Source organism: Phyllostomus discolor, chromosome 4, assembly GCF_004126475.2.
Source record: "Phyllostomus discolor isolate MPI-MPIP mPhyDis1 chromosome 4, mPhyDis1.pri.v3, whole genome shotgun sequence".
NCBI lineage: Eukaryota > Metazoa > Chordata > Mammalia > Chiroptera > Phyllostomidae > Phyllostomus > Phyllostomus discolor.
Genome location: NC_040906.2, coordinates 89,999,070 through 90,014,804, shown reverse-complemented (window position 1 = coordinate 90,014,804; position 15,735 = coordinate 89,999,070). Strand labels below are relative to the sequence as shown.

The 15,735-nt window shown below is 38.5% G+C and overlaps 1 protein-coding gene across 9 annotated transcripts in view; it reads right to left on the bottom strand.

Annotated features, from left to right (window-relative positions):
• C4H2orf76 (chromosome 4 C2orf76 homolog) overlaps nt 1-15,735 on the bottom strand; it is a 97,577-nt gene that overhangs the window by 73,115 nt on the left and 8,727 nt on the right. The gene's annotated exons all lie outside the window — the stretch shown is intronic.

Genomic DNA, 15,735 nt, shown 5'->3' with positions numbered 1-15,735 from the left:
TCTAATTTAACGTGTATTGTTGGTTCATTAACATTGAACTCACAGCCAAGAACATTATAAGTTGAGCCTTAAAAAAGCTTACCTAATACACATTTTCTTCGTTAAGGTACACACATCCTTCTTGGACTCAGAAACATTAGACAGCATGTCAGCACTTCAGCACAGTGCTTGGGGTCATTCTAAAACAGCCAAAGCACCACCCCCCCAATAAAAGAAAAGCATCAAAACACGAAAAGCATGACACTAAACAGAGCACAATCCAGACACCTGTTTAGTGTGAGAGCTGGAAGAAGGCAGCAAGTCTCTTTGTTTGACCTCAGCTGGAAAAGTGGACTTCATTGATTCATGTTTTTCACCCCTCTACACATGTCCATGAATGACTGAGAAAGGGCCCTAAGTATTACTTTTGGGATTACAAATAAATGTTAGTGAGTAGACAAATTTATACAGAATCTGCAAATAATGAGGATTGACTATATTACCAAAAAGAAACAAAAAAGTATATGTGCCTTCCAGTACTTAAGAAAGTATGCTCTTGACCTTTTTGTAAGAGAATGGAATCTAAAGTGAGCCACATATTAGCAGCTTTAAGCATAGAAAAGCACTCAATAGTTGGGCAGTTAACATGGGGAAGATTTTATACCCACCCCCAACCCAGCAGAGGCATGCAGGGCTACCCTGCAAGTGGCAGGTTTCCAAGAAGTGGTATATATGACTTGATTTTTAAGGCTCCTAGAGTGAATCATTTTAACTAAAATATTCTATAAAGTTGTATATCTACTCCCTAAATTTAAGGATATCAAGTGTGCTTTAAAGTTTGTCTTACCCATATAAATAAAGTACAACTTTACAAGAAGTAATGTTCTAACCACATATATATATATATATATATCCATATTACTCACACTAAATGCTTAATTTTTTTTCCCTCTAGGTTTAGAAACTAATTACAGGGCAGATTCCATTCACCTTTCTTTTGAAACAATTCAATAAAAAGAAGCTAAAAACATAGTGTACTGTTCTTTTATGTGAGGAAGCAAAACACAGACAGATGGTCAGATATAAAAAAGTGGGAAAAAGAAGAGTTCTGCTGCGACAAGAATCACTGGACATGCAAATGATTCTGAAACTGCACCTTAATGATTTTGAGTAAATTATCCCCTATGTACTACAAAATAACACCCAAATATGTCATTTTACCAGAAATAAAAAGATGTTTAAGCCAGAGGAAGAGATGAAAAAAATCTACATGCCATTTATTACTCTCCTTAAAAATAACAAGCACCTAGCAGACTGCTAAGTAAGTGAATAATAAACATCCCCCTTTTAAAGAGAACTTACCTTTGTCAAATAAATAATTTTTATATAAAATTTCAATTTAACTGCAGCTCTTAAGAATGATAAATCATAACCAAGTCACCTTTAAGACTACAAATAACTAAAAGTGCAATGTTTCTTTCATTTTAATCTATTTTGGCCTACTTCAAAGGCATACTTTTTTTTAAACAGATACATGGAATTAAAAAGTATTTTAAAACTCTATCTCAGTAACAATAAAATACCAAAAGCTGGCCATTACCAAAAAATGAAAAGTTAACAGGAAATTGCCTTAACTTTTTTCAAAAGCATAATTTTAAAAATATGAAACTAAGTATATATTTGTAGACTAGGACCATGTGAGGATAAAACAAGCATTTGAAAACTTCTTGGCCTTTTCTTCCCCCAAGTGTTCAGTTGTATAATTCAATTCAAAGCATTATTATATTAGAAAATTCCATTTAATCGTCTTTTACTAACACAAACTTCCTGAGAAAGACATTTTCAATGTATTAACTTATTAATGATTTTATAGTCTTTAACCTCAACCATTTCTGAGATGGGTTAAAAAATAAAGCCTTCCATGTCAGCTGATTTCTCAAAAGAAATGTTGCAGTCAAGAAGAGACTGGCAAGAAATACTCAAAGTCATGAAAAGCGGGGACCTACAGCCAAGATTGCTCTAGCCAGCAAAGATACCATTTAGAACCCAAGGGCAGATAAAGAAAGCACCTCCCAGACAAGAAAACTAAAGAAGTTCATCATCACCACACCCACACCATCATTATATAAAATGTTAGAGGATCTTATTACTAAAAAGACCAAAACTATGAACAATAAAATGGCAATAAATACATAGCTATCAACAACTGAATCTAAAAAACAACCTAAGCAAACAAGAACAGAAGACAGAATCATGGATATGGAGAGTGTTTTGATGGTGCCAGATGGGAGGGAGTTTAAGGGATTGAGTGAAGAGGTGAGGGGATTAAGGAGAACAAATAGGTAGTTAAAGAATAGCCATGGGGATATAATGTACAGTATAGGAAATGCAGTAGCCAAAGAACCCATACATACAACCCATGGACACGAACAATGGTGTGAGGACTGCCTGGGGGAATGAAGATGCTGGGGGGAGGAGGACAAAGGAAGAAAAAATGGGACAACTGTAAAAACAAAATCAATACAGTATAACTTAAAAAAATTAAAACAAAGCCTTACATTTTTGGTATTTAGATAGCACAGATGCAAAATAAGTATTAGCTAAATTTGATAGCTCACAAATGCTTCTCTATGCTGGAACTACTGATAATGCATTAGCAGCAGCATTTCCTGAATGGTCATAAACAACTGTAATAAGCCATTGATTGCTGTTCACCTTGAGTATACCACCCAATGACAAATCAATACCTACAGTTCCACAGACCTGCCTTTTTGACCTTCCATTTGCAGCAAACACACAAAATTGTAATTTGTTTTCTCTGCTCAAGGGAGGTAAGAATACTTAGAGTTGAGTATTCAAAAGGCATAGAGACTTAACTAGCCACTTGGAAAGAATATTTCACACACTTTTCTTAGATATAAATTCTTTTTTCTTGACTCACAATCATCAGTGGGAATGTTGATTCTTGTCCGGTGTGTTGGTAGACAATTCATGGGTCTCTCACACTTCTGCACGTCTCATAAGCAGAGGTGCTGGCTTCTTTAGTTCTGAACTAACTTTTCAAGGATGTGTGTATAGCAAGTAACATAGGAAGGTGGAGATATTATCTCCCTACAGAGCAGAAGGCAGACTTGTTTACTGTCCAGTGTAATAAAAATAATGTCTCTCTGAGCTAAGGTTGAGCAGGTTTCCTTGGATTATCTAAACTCAGGGTTCTGCAGCTGTGGACGTCTGGGGCAGGATGAGATAACCCAAACATGGGAGTTCATGCTGTTGGCTGGGCTGTAACATGGTCCTTTGTTTCTGACCCAGGAGTCCCATGTCTTCTGCCAAAATCAACATTGGGGTTACCTAAACTTGGGGTTTTTTGGCTGTGACAAAACCCATCTGGGCCACTCTGTTTGCCCCTGTGGAATTTACAGGGCAAGGAGAACTGACATAAACATGAAGCTCATGCTGTCAGCTGGGCTGTAATATAGTCCTTTTGTCTCTTCTGACCCAAACTCCCATGTCCTCTGCAGTATCCAGGACACTCACTGACAGGCTGGCTTGTCAGCTTACAAGTAGAATAAAATCTTAGACTCTTCACAGTTCTTGTTGACAAGGATGGGGTGCTGGCAGAGACAAGGCTTTCTGGTACAGAAAAGACAAAGGTCCATGGGCTTAGGGGAATAAGAAGATTCCCTGGGACCTGGCAGCAAATGTTCTTGTCCAAGTGGTGGCTGTGGGGGAGTAAGAGTTAACCTTTAAAGGATATGCAGCAAAAGGGAAGATTGAAATAAGCTGTCTAGTGGTGTCTGGGTGGTTATTCAGTCTCCACAGCCCCAGGTGGCAGGCACTGTGTCTGTAGCTGTTGAGTAAAGGAGTCCCAGAGCTGAAACAAATGTCAGCAATGAGGTTCTAGGAGAACTCTGGGTAACTGAAAAGTTAATTAAGTTAAGCCGTGAATAGCCATGAGGGAGTAAGTGTGCCTTGCCTACTGGTACAGAGCTACCCTCCTCCTCCACACCCCCAATACCTCCAGTCACCCTCTAAGAAAACCTTAAGGAAAAGGATTAGGATTAGGCAACCAAGGTCTCCCTGTCCCCAAGAAAGACTGAATGTATTCAAGTATGTTGGGGAACTTCAGGGAGAGAAAGGATTCAAACTTTTATGGTTCTATGGATATAGGCACCCAAGTCACCACCCTACCTGGCCCATCATGGGGAGAGGGTACTCAGATTCTGCTAATAGGTTTGGACAGGATTCCCAGTGGGGGAGGGAAACTAACATGACCTAGTGGATGGGGTCCTTGAGGCTAATTCAATGAATTGTTGTTTCTACATGTGAATGTATAAATGGCTTGTTATATATACTTGTACTTCCCTGTCCATACTGTCAAGGGGAATTCTCCCCCATTGGAAAGAGTCACAGGTCCAACGGGTGGGTCAGGATTTTGTGGAATTGACCCCACCATCTGATGTCCATAGTTTTCAATATGAAGATCTATCCACTTCATATTCTTGGCTGAATATGCAGCCCTTCCTGTCTGCCTGCCTCTGGACTTCTGGGTTACTTAGCTAGTCCCCATGATGGAGTAAGCCAACAACATGTATGATATGTGTGTTATGTTATTCTATTTTGTCCCTACTGCTCCTGCTTCTCCAGTTGAACCCTGGTTGATACAGTCCCCCTTGGACATTCTACTTGGTCCTTTATACTGGCTACACCACAAGGCAGCCATTATTGAACTTGGGAAAAAGTTCAGCCATTATTAATATAATGAGAATTGTTTGCATGACATTGATGTAACCTGACAGCCAAGGAGAGTAGACTGGCATACACATGTGTGAACAATGATGCCTTTACTATTCTAGTCAGTGGGAGCAAGTAGATGCCATTGAGTGAGCATGTGTACTGCGTGGCCATCGCATTCAAAATGAATGAGCAAATAAAGCAACAAATCTGTATCAAATTTTGTGTTGAGCTTAAACATTCCTCTTCAGAAACTGTTCAGATGATTCAGAAGGCTTTCAGGAAAGATGCAATGAGAGATTGGCAGCTACATCACAACAACATGCCTGCTCATGCACCATGCCTCATGCAACATTTTTGGCAAAATATCAAGTCATCCAGGTGACTCAGCCCCCCTACAGCCCAGATTTGGTGCCCTGAGACTTCTGGTTTTTCCAAAAACTAAAATTACCTTTGAAAGGGAAGAGATTTCAGACCATCAGTGAGGATGAGGAAAATACGACAGGGCAGCTGATGGCAATTCCAACAAAGGATTTTGCAGAGTGTTTTAAACAGTGGAAGAAATGCTAGAAGAACTGTATGAGGCCCCAAGATGCCTACTTTGAAGGGGACTGAGGTGTCATTATCCTATGTACAATGATTCTCGTATCTTGTACCTTCTTCGATAAATGTCTATTTTTCTTATTACCTGGAAGGATACTTTCCGGACAGAGCTTATATATAAAAGACATTCTGTTCATTGGCAAGTCAGAAACCTCTGTCTCAACAGTCCCTGTCTGTGCTATTATCACACCTCCACCAACAGAATCCAGAGGTCTACTAGCCAAGTAAAGTTTCTTGGGATTGTGTGGGTGGATTCACAATGCCCAATCTCTTTAGCTATCAAGGAACAACTAACTGGCTCCTCGGCACCCCATAACCAAAAAGGCAGCCTAGCACATTGTTGGACTCTGGGTATTGGAGGCAGTGTGGCTCTGTGACATGTCAGTGAGGCCAGGTTGATGGCAGCATACACTTTGCTAATATAATTAAAGTCCATAATCAACCGACCTTCAATTACTCAAAAGGGAGATTTTCCTGGATGGATCTGACTCCATCAGTGAGAAGCCCTTTGGGAGAACTTAGACCTTCCCTGAGTGCAGAAACTCCAAACTGGTGAAAGTGTTGCTACTGAAATGGGTCACACAGATGTTCCTGGAGGTGGAGAGATAGAAATAACCTCAGCATCTAGGGAAAGAACAACTCATACTCAGATGACAGGGGTAGGGAAGATCACTCACTTATGATTTTTGTCTTTCAGAACTGCGCCTGGAGCAGTCCTCATGAAGCAAAACACCATGGAGAGTTTCCCTCAAACTGTTCTAAGTACCTTAAATTTAACTGACTCCTGAATCTGCCAAGCTCTGACAGATGGCTCTGACTACAGTATGATACCCATTACTTACAAGTCTATCAGAAACATGTGCCCTAGCTCCTGTATCTCACATGCAAAACACCTGTCAATACCCCTAGCTGTCTTCTCTACCCCATTTCTACAGACATTGTACAGGCATTCTATGGGACAAATGTCACTTAGCTGGTAGCACAAACAAACAGACTGGACTGACTGCCCTCAGGCAATCCCTCCAAAACCAAGTTCTAAATATGATGTGAATTTAAGTGAAAATTAATGCCTACCAGCTGACCAAAGGTCACACGGGAGGCCCACGGGAGGCCCTTTGCCCTCTGAACCACGTAGGACCCAAATGTAAACTGTAAAGAAATACCTTTCCAGGGACCACATGTATACCCCTAAGCCTGTAATTTTTTTTGTGGAAGCCAGTATTAACTTTCCTCCCCAAAAACACTGTTATTTGTATCTTAGACCCGCAGGTATTTCATAAACACCATAAGCAACCTGTCAGTTAACCAATTACCAAACCAATGGTTGCAATCTTTCCAAAACTGCCCTTGGCTACCCAAGGAAGCTTCCTGGAGGGTTAATTGACTCATTATCTTAAGTGCACTTCAGGGGCAGTTTTACCTCTGAGTTATCCAATTATAAAAGGTGGTATAAAAATCTGTCCCCAACTTTAACTAAGTGAGCAGTAACCCCAGCTTGCCCTACAGGGCATTCAGGTTTGTGGTCAGCTCACTGGCCAGAGTTGTTAGGGAAGACAGAATTGCTCCAGACTTCCTCCTTGTGCCCCACGGCAGAGTCTGTGCAATGGGAGTCTGTGAACTTCTGGTCAGTGGAGACCACCGGGAGCTTACACTTCCACCTCCACAGAGGGTAAAAGCAAGTCCTCTCCCCTTCCACAGTGGTGTCAAAAGTTTAGCTAATTCTATTGTACTGCTACCTGGACATCTATTTTGCTTGGCCAAGCGACCTACAGTGACCTTAAACTGACAGTTGCCCACCTCCTCGTGTAAGTACATACCCTAGATAGCAGCCAGCAGTGTCACCAGGACATACAAGTTCCTATATGATTTCCCAAACAGCCTTTGTGATCAACAGTTTCCCCTCCCACAGCCTTCCCTTGTGTACCCCTTAGATAAGACCCCCATGGGACTTACCAGAACCCTGAACTTTTGGTTTGAACTGACGAATCAAGCCTTAGCCTGAGAACCCCGAAGCAAACCACAGGCCCTAATAAAGGCATGTACCCCAGGTCCTGACATTCTCTCTGCCTGCATCCTGCCTTGACCACTCCATGTGGCCTCACAAGGAGTGCCAGGTATCTGCTTCAGGACCTGTGAATAATAAAATTCTCTACTTCAATTTCTCTTGCAGGTTTTGGTTGAGCTGCAGTAGTATCAGAGGAGGACTGGCAGTGAGTCAGAACTTTCACAACCACCCATCCATAATTAGGCCATGCCCATCTCCACCCCAATGTCTGTGAGACAGGTGGGGAGCAGTAATGAGACATTCTTATTTTACCCCTCCCAAATAGAAGCTTATCCTGTGGAGGCCTAGTGGGAAGTGATATCCCCACCCCACCTCAGAAGCCAACAAGACAAAATCAAGAACCTGAACTTCTGGTCTCACCTGTAGTAACAAGTCAGCAGCACCCCATCTCTGTGAAGAGAGGTGTCAGAAAAAACTCACTAAAACTGAGGTGTTAGATAAAATCCAGAGTCTCAGAACATAACACCTAAAATGTCCAGATTAACTGAAAATCACTCAGCATATCAAGAACCAAAAAGAACTCAAAGAACTCAACGTGAATGGAAAAAGGCAATCAAGCGATGCTGACACCAAGATGATCCAATGCTAGAACAGTATGACAAATGTTTTTAGTCCAAAACCACACGCTTCAATGAGCAATTATAAACATGCCTGAAACAAATGAAAAATTAAAAGATCTCACAAAAGAAATGGAAGCTACAGGTCTCCAGTTCAATTCCAGTCAGGGCACATGCCACTCAGTCCCTGTGGGGGCGTGCAAGAGGCAACCACACATCGATGCTTCTCTCTCTCTCTTCCCCCCTCTCTCTAAGTATAAGTAAATAAACTTTAAAAAAGAAAAAAAAAAGAAATAGAAGTTATAAAGAAGAACCGGATGGAAATTTTAGAACTAAGAAACACAATATCTGAAATTTAAAAACTCAATGGATGGAGGGAACACTGGAAGATAAAACAACAGAAATTACTCAACCTGAACAGCAGAAAAAAAACACACTTTAAAAAAACCAAAATGAACAGAGCCTTAGAGCCTGTGACACTACAGTAGTCCAAAAAGGGCAGTTAAAAAAGTAATTGTTAAAAATCTTCCAAATCTGGCAAAGGATATAATTCTACAGATTCAAGAAGTTAAGTGAACCCCAAACAGAACAAACCTAAAGAAAATCACTCCAAAACATATCATAATCAAACTTTTGAACACTAAAAGAAAAAAAAATATTGAAAGCAGAGAAAAGATAAACATTACCTGGGGGGAAAAAATCAAATTCAAATGACAGTGAGTTTTTCATCATAAATCATGGAAGCCAAAGGAAGTAGAAGAACATTTTTCAAGTGTTGGAAGAAAAGAACTATCAACACATATACTATATGCAATGAAAACGTTCTTCAGAAATGAAGAGGAAATCAAAGCATTTTCAGATAAAGAAAAACTAAGAGAATTTGTTAGCAGCACACCTACCCTAAAAAGATGTCTAAACAGCAAAAAAAAATAAAAGAAGAAATCTTGGACCAACAGGGTCAATCCACTAACAAAATACAGCAATCCTAATGTGTATAAAAACAACAAAGCTGTTAAATATGTGAAGGAAAAAAAAATGATGGAACAGAAAGAGGAAATAAATAAATCCATAATTATGGTGAGAGGTTTTAACATCCCTTTCTCAGCAATTGATAGAATAACTAGAGAGGAAAGCAACAGGGATATAGAACTAAATCATCAATCAACAGGATGATTGATCTACATTTATAGAACATTCCATTAACAACAGCAGAATGCACATTCTTTTTTTTTAAAGATTTTATTTATTTATCTTTAGAGAGGGAAGGGAGGGAGAAAGAGAGAGAGATAGAGAGAAAAACATCAATGTGCGGTTGCTGGGGGTCATGGTCTGTAACCCAGGCATGTACCCTGACTGGGAATCGAACCTGTGACACCTTGGTTCACAGCACTCAATCCACTGAGCTATGCCAGCCAGGGGATGCAGAATGCACATTCTTTTCAAGTGCCCACAAAATATACACCAATAAGACCATATCCCGGACCATAGAAAAACACATAACAAATTTAAAGAAGTAAAATCACATAGAGTGTATCCTTTGACCTCAATGGAATCAAAATAGAAATCAAAAACAGAAAGATATTAGGAAATTGGCAAGAAAATGTTATATAATCCTGAATTAAAATAAAAAATACACCATGAAATTTGGGAGACACAAAGGACTAAAAGAGAAGCATATAACATTAATGCACATTAAGTAAGAAAAAAGTTTCAAATCAATAATCTAAGCTCCCACCTCAAGAGCCCATAAAAAAAAAAAAAGAACAGCAACACAAACTCATAGCAAGCAAAAGAAAAAGTAAGAAGAAACAGAAATCAATAAAATTAAACAGAAAAACAACAGAGACAAAAAATAATTAAAAATGAGCTGGCTCTCTGGAGAGTTATTAAAAATTAACAATCAGCACAAGCCAGGCAAAGTACAAAAGAGAGAAAACACAAATGACCAATATCAGAAATAAAACAGAGGATGTCATCGCAGACTCTACACATATCATGAGGATAACAGGGAATGCTATGAACAAATTTATGTATGCAATTTCACAACCTAGATAAAATGGACCAATTTCTTGAAAAACAAATTATCACCAATTACCTAATATGAGACAGAAAATTTAAATGGCTCTATAACTATTAAGAATATTGAATTCATAATTTTAAAACACCCAGAAAAAGAAATCTCCAAGCCCAGAAGGCTTCAATGGAGAATTCTACAAAGCATTTAAAGAATTGCATCAGTTCTAAACAATCTATTCCAGAAAACAGAAGAGGAGCAGACATTCCTATTTCATTTTATGAAGCTAGTATTTCTATAACAAACCAGACATTATAAAAAAAAAATAACTACAGCCCTGACTGGCATGGCTCAGTTGGTTGAGTATTATCATGCAAAGCAAAAGATCACCCGTTTTATGCCTGGTTAGGGCATATGCCTGGGTTGAGGGCCTGGTCCATAGTTGAGGCACATGTGAGAGGCAACCAATTGATGTTTCTCACTCACGTCAATGTTCCTCTCCCTCTCTCTCTCCCTCCCATCTTCCCCGTCTAAAATCAATAAATAAAAAAATTAAAATTAAAAAAGAAAGCTACAAACATCCCTTATGAATATAGACATAAGCATCCTTAAATTATTAGTGCATATGATTCAGCAATATATACAAAGAATTATATACCATGATCAAGTGGATTTCTTCCAGGGAAGCAAGGCTAGTTCAGTCCACATATTTGAAAAGATATCCATTTAATCTACCATTTTAATAGACCAAAAAAGAAAAATCACATAATCATATCAATCAATGCAAAAAAGCATCTGATAAATTTCAACATTCATTCACGATAAGAACTCTTAGAAAAATAGGAATAGAAGAGAACTTCCTCAACTTGATAAAGGACACCTACAAAAAAAACCCCTATGGTTGGGTGGCTCAGTGAGTTGGAGTGTCATCCCACACACCAAAAGGTTGTGGGTTTGACTCCCAGTTAGGGCATGTACTTAGGCTACAGGTTCAGTCCCAAGTCAGGACGTGTACAGAAGGCAACTGACTGATGTTTCTCTCTCACATCAGTGTTTCTCTCTCTCTCTCTCAAATCAATACAAACATATCCTCAGGTGAGGATTAAAAAAAAAAACTATAGCTAACATTTTACTTAATGGTGAAAGACTCAATGCCTTCTTTCTAGAATCAGGACAAGGCAAGTATAGCCACTCTCACCACTTCTATTCAACACAGTGCTGCAAGGTCTAGCCAGTGCAATAAGACATGAAAAGGAAATAAAAGGCACACAAAATCAGAAAGAAAACTGTACCTATTTGCAGATGATATGATTATCTACACAGAAAATCCCAAGGAATCTACCAAAAAAAGATCTTCTGGAACAGGTGAGTTCAGCAAAATCACAAAACATACAAATACATCCAAAAACGAGTTTATTTCTATATCCTTGCATGAACACATGGACACAATTAAAAATACAATACCATTTGCAATCACTTAAATATTTATTTAGGTGTAAATGGAACAAAATAGGCATAGGATGTCTATGCTAAAAACTACAAAACAGAAGAGAAAAATCAAAGATCAAAATAAATGGAGAAATACACTGTGCACATAAATTGGAAGATTCAATATAGTAAAAAAAATATCAATTTTCCCCAAACAACATACGAATTTACCACAATCCCTATCAAAATCACAGCAAAATCTTTTATAGGCATAGACAAAATTATTCTAAAATTTATACAGAAATGTGAAGAAACTAGAATAGCTAAAATAATTGTGAAAAAGAAAAATAAAGTAGGAGAAATCAATTTACACAATTTCAAGACATTATATAACTATAGTAATCAGGACTGTGTGGTATCAGTGGAGGAATAGATGCATAGACCAATAAAAAAGAGAAGCCAGAGAAAGACCACATAAATATGCTCAACTGATAACTTTGCAACAAATGGGTGTTGAGTAATTTGACATCCAGCACAATAAAAAAGAACCTCAACCTAAATCTTACAACTTATACAAAAATAACTCAAAATAGATTGTTAATTATAAGCCACAAAACCATAAAACATTTACCAAAGGGGGGGGGGGGGGAGAACATCTTCATGATCTTCATGATCAAGGCAAGACAAAGAGTTATTTATTCATTTGACACCAAATGTACAATCCATAAAGGAAAAGCTGATAAACAGAATTTCATGAAAACTAAAAACTTACGCTCTGTGAAAAACTGTTAAAAGAATGAAAAAACTAGCTAAAAACTGGGAGAAAACATTTGCAAACCACATATCCAACAAAGGACTAGTATCTAGAATATATAAAGAAATCTTAAAACTCAACAACAAAAAAAAACAAATCATCTGCAAAAGACACAGAGAGACATTGCACAGAATACATATACAGATGGCAAAAAAAGCACATGAAAGGATATTCAACATCACTAGCCATTAGGAAATGGATATTAAACCACATCATAGTATGTCACATCTATCAAAATGCTTAAAATAAAAAATAGTGATAACACCAAATGCTGGTGAGAATGTGGAAAACTGGATCTCTCATTCACTGCTAGAAAGAATGCAAAATGGTACAGCCACAATGACAGTTCCTTACAAAACCAAACATTGGACAGCCATATGGTCCAGAAAAGTATTTGTGGTCATTTATCCCAGAAAAATGAAAACGTACATTCATGAGAGATCCAAGAAGATGGAGGGGTAAGTGGAAGCTACACTAACCTCCTCCCACAACCAATCTGGAATTACAATTAAATTGTAGAGAAAGCATCTTGAATAACTAACTGAACACTAGCTGGAGGACAGACAGAAGAAACCATTCTCCATGCTACTGGCAGGGAGTGCGGAGGAGGCACATGAGAGTTGACTGGGTTCCCACGGTCAACAGCTGAAGTTCTGGAGGGATATTTTAGCAGCAAGGGTGTTCCCCCTGAGTAGTGTGGTGTCTAAACCCCAATTTGGGATTCCCAGCCTACAACACCAGAGCCAGAAAGTAACCCAGATAACACCTAGCTGTGAAAAGCAGCAGGGTTTCTGTCTCCCAGGGAGAGTCTGTTGCAGATGCTGAGAGCCTCTTAAAGAGTCAACGAACAAAATTTAATTTGCAGCCACTTACCCTGGGCTCCAGCAGGAAAGCACAGTGAATTAGAGTTGCTTGAGGAGAGTCTGGGTTTGATGGCTCTGAAGAGAGAACTGATGGAACAGCCAAAAGGATCCCTTTGCTGAGTCATTACCCATACTCTAGAATCCATCTTTCTTAAGCAGAGGGCTACTCTCCAAGTGGCATCAGCCTGATGAGAAGCAGCAGCCCCACTCAAAAAAATTACTCTCCCCCACCCTGTGGTACTTAAGCTGGGCTGCTGATTACATCTTAATGATATTATCACTGATTAGTTTAACAAACTAAGGCAGAAAATACAGAAATAGCCAAAAGGAGAAGACAAAGAAACAGATACCACATGAAAGAACAAGAACAAGAGAATTCTCCACAAAAAGAACTAGATGAAATGGAGGCAAACAATTTATCAGATAGAGCATTTACAGTAATAATTATAAGGATACTTAACATCATGAGAAAAGACATAGAAACCATACAAAAGGACCAGTCAAAAATAAAGAAAGCAGTATCTAAAATAAATAATACACTGGAAGGAATAAAGGGTAGGTTAGATGAAGCAGAGAGCTGAATCAGTGATTTAGAAGACAAGATAGAAGAAAAACACCCAGACAGAGCAGCAAAAAGAAAAAAGAATTTTTAAAAACGAGGCAAGCTTAAGAATTATTTTGGTAAACATGAAGCGTAACAATATCCACATCATGTGAATAACAAGGAGATAAGAGCGAACAAGGGATGAGAACCTATTTCAGCCATGGCTGGTGTGGCTCAGTGGACTGAGTGCCAGCCTGTGAACCAAAGAGTCGTGGGTTCAATTCCCAATCAGGGCACATGCCTGGGTTGTGGGCCAGGTCACCAGTAGGGGGTGCATGAGAGGCAACCACACACTGATATTTTTCTCCCTCTTTCTCCCTCCCTTCCCCTCTCCCTAAAAATAAACAAATAAAAAACCTTAAAAAAAAACCTATTTGAAAAAACAATGACCAAAAACTTTCCTAATCTGGTGAAAGAAAACAACACGCAAGTCCAGGAAGCTCAGAGAGTCCCATACAAGTTGGACCCAAAGAGGCTTACACAAAGACATACCATAATTAAAATGATAAGGCTTAACAACAAGGAGAAAATCATAAAAGCCACAAGAGAAAAGCAAGTAGTTATCTACAAGGCAGCACCAATTAGACTGTCATCTAATTTTACAACAGAAACATTTCAGGCCAGAAGGGAGAGGCACGAAATATTCAAGGTGATGAAAAGCAAGGATCTACAACCAAGGCTACCTTGCCCAGCAAGGCTATCATTGAAAATTGAAGGAGAAATGAAATAAATTACTTCCCAGACAAGAAAAAGCTAATGGAGTTTTTTTAACACCAACTCAGTACTGCAACAAATGTTAAAGGGCTTAGGAGAAGAAAAATGGAGAAGGCTGAGGAGGAGGGAACAGAAGAAAAGAGAAAGAAAAAAAAACAGAGGAAACAGTCTAACAATAAAATGGCACTAAATACATATCTATCAATAATCATTTTAAATGTAAATGACTTAAATGTTACAACCAAAATACATAGGGTAGCTGAATGGGTAAGAAAACAAGACCCATATATATATATATATATACTGCCTTCAAGAGAACCATCTCAGATCAAAAGATATACAGACTAAAAGTAAAGAGATGGAAAAAGATATTTCATGCAAATGGAATGGAAAAAAAACCTGGAGTAGCAGTACTTATATGCAACAAACTAGACTTAAAAACCAAGGCTATAGTAAGAGACAAAGAAGAACACTACATAATGATAAAGGGAACAATCGAACAAGAGGATATAACCCTAGTAAACACTTATGCACCCAAAATAGGAGCACCTAAATATGTGACGCAAATCATGATGGACATAAAGGGAGGGATCAACAGAAATATAGTCATAGTTGGGGATTTTAACACTCCACTGACTTCAATGGATAGATCTTCCAGGCAGAAATCAACAAGGAGACAGAGCAGCCTTAAAAAAACACTAGATCAAATGGATTTAATTGATATTGTCAGGGCATTTCATCCCAAAGCAGCAGAATACACATACTTTTTAATTACACATGGAACATTTTATAAATAGACTACGTGTTAAGACACAAAACAAGTCCCAATAAATTTAAGAAAACTGAAATCATATCAAGCATCTTCTCTGACAAAAAAGCTATGAAACTAGAAATCAATCCCAAGAATACTGAAAAACATGCAAAGACATGCAAAGCTAAGTAACATGTTATCTAACAATGAATGGATCAATGGCATCAAAGAAGAAATCAAAAGATACCTTGAAACAAACAAAAATGAGGACACAACAATCCAAACTCTGTGGAACTCTGGGAAAGCAATCCTAAGAGAGAAATTCATAATATTACAGGCCTATCTGAAAAGGAAAAGAGGAGAGGAGGGGGAGAGGAGGAAAGTGGGAGGAGGAGGGAGAGGGGGGAAGGGAAAAAAGGGGAGGGGAGGAAAAAGCTCAAACAAGCACTCTAACTTCGCACTTAAAGGAACTTGAAAAAGAATAACACACAAAGCCCAAAGTGAGTAGAAGGAAGTAAATAATAATGATCAGAGCAGAAATAAATGAAATAGTTTGAAAAATGATACAGAAGACCAAGGAATCCAAGAGCTGGTTCTTTGAAAAAATTA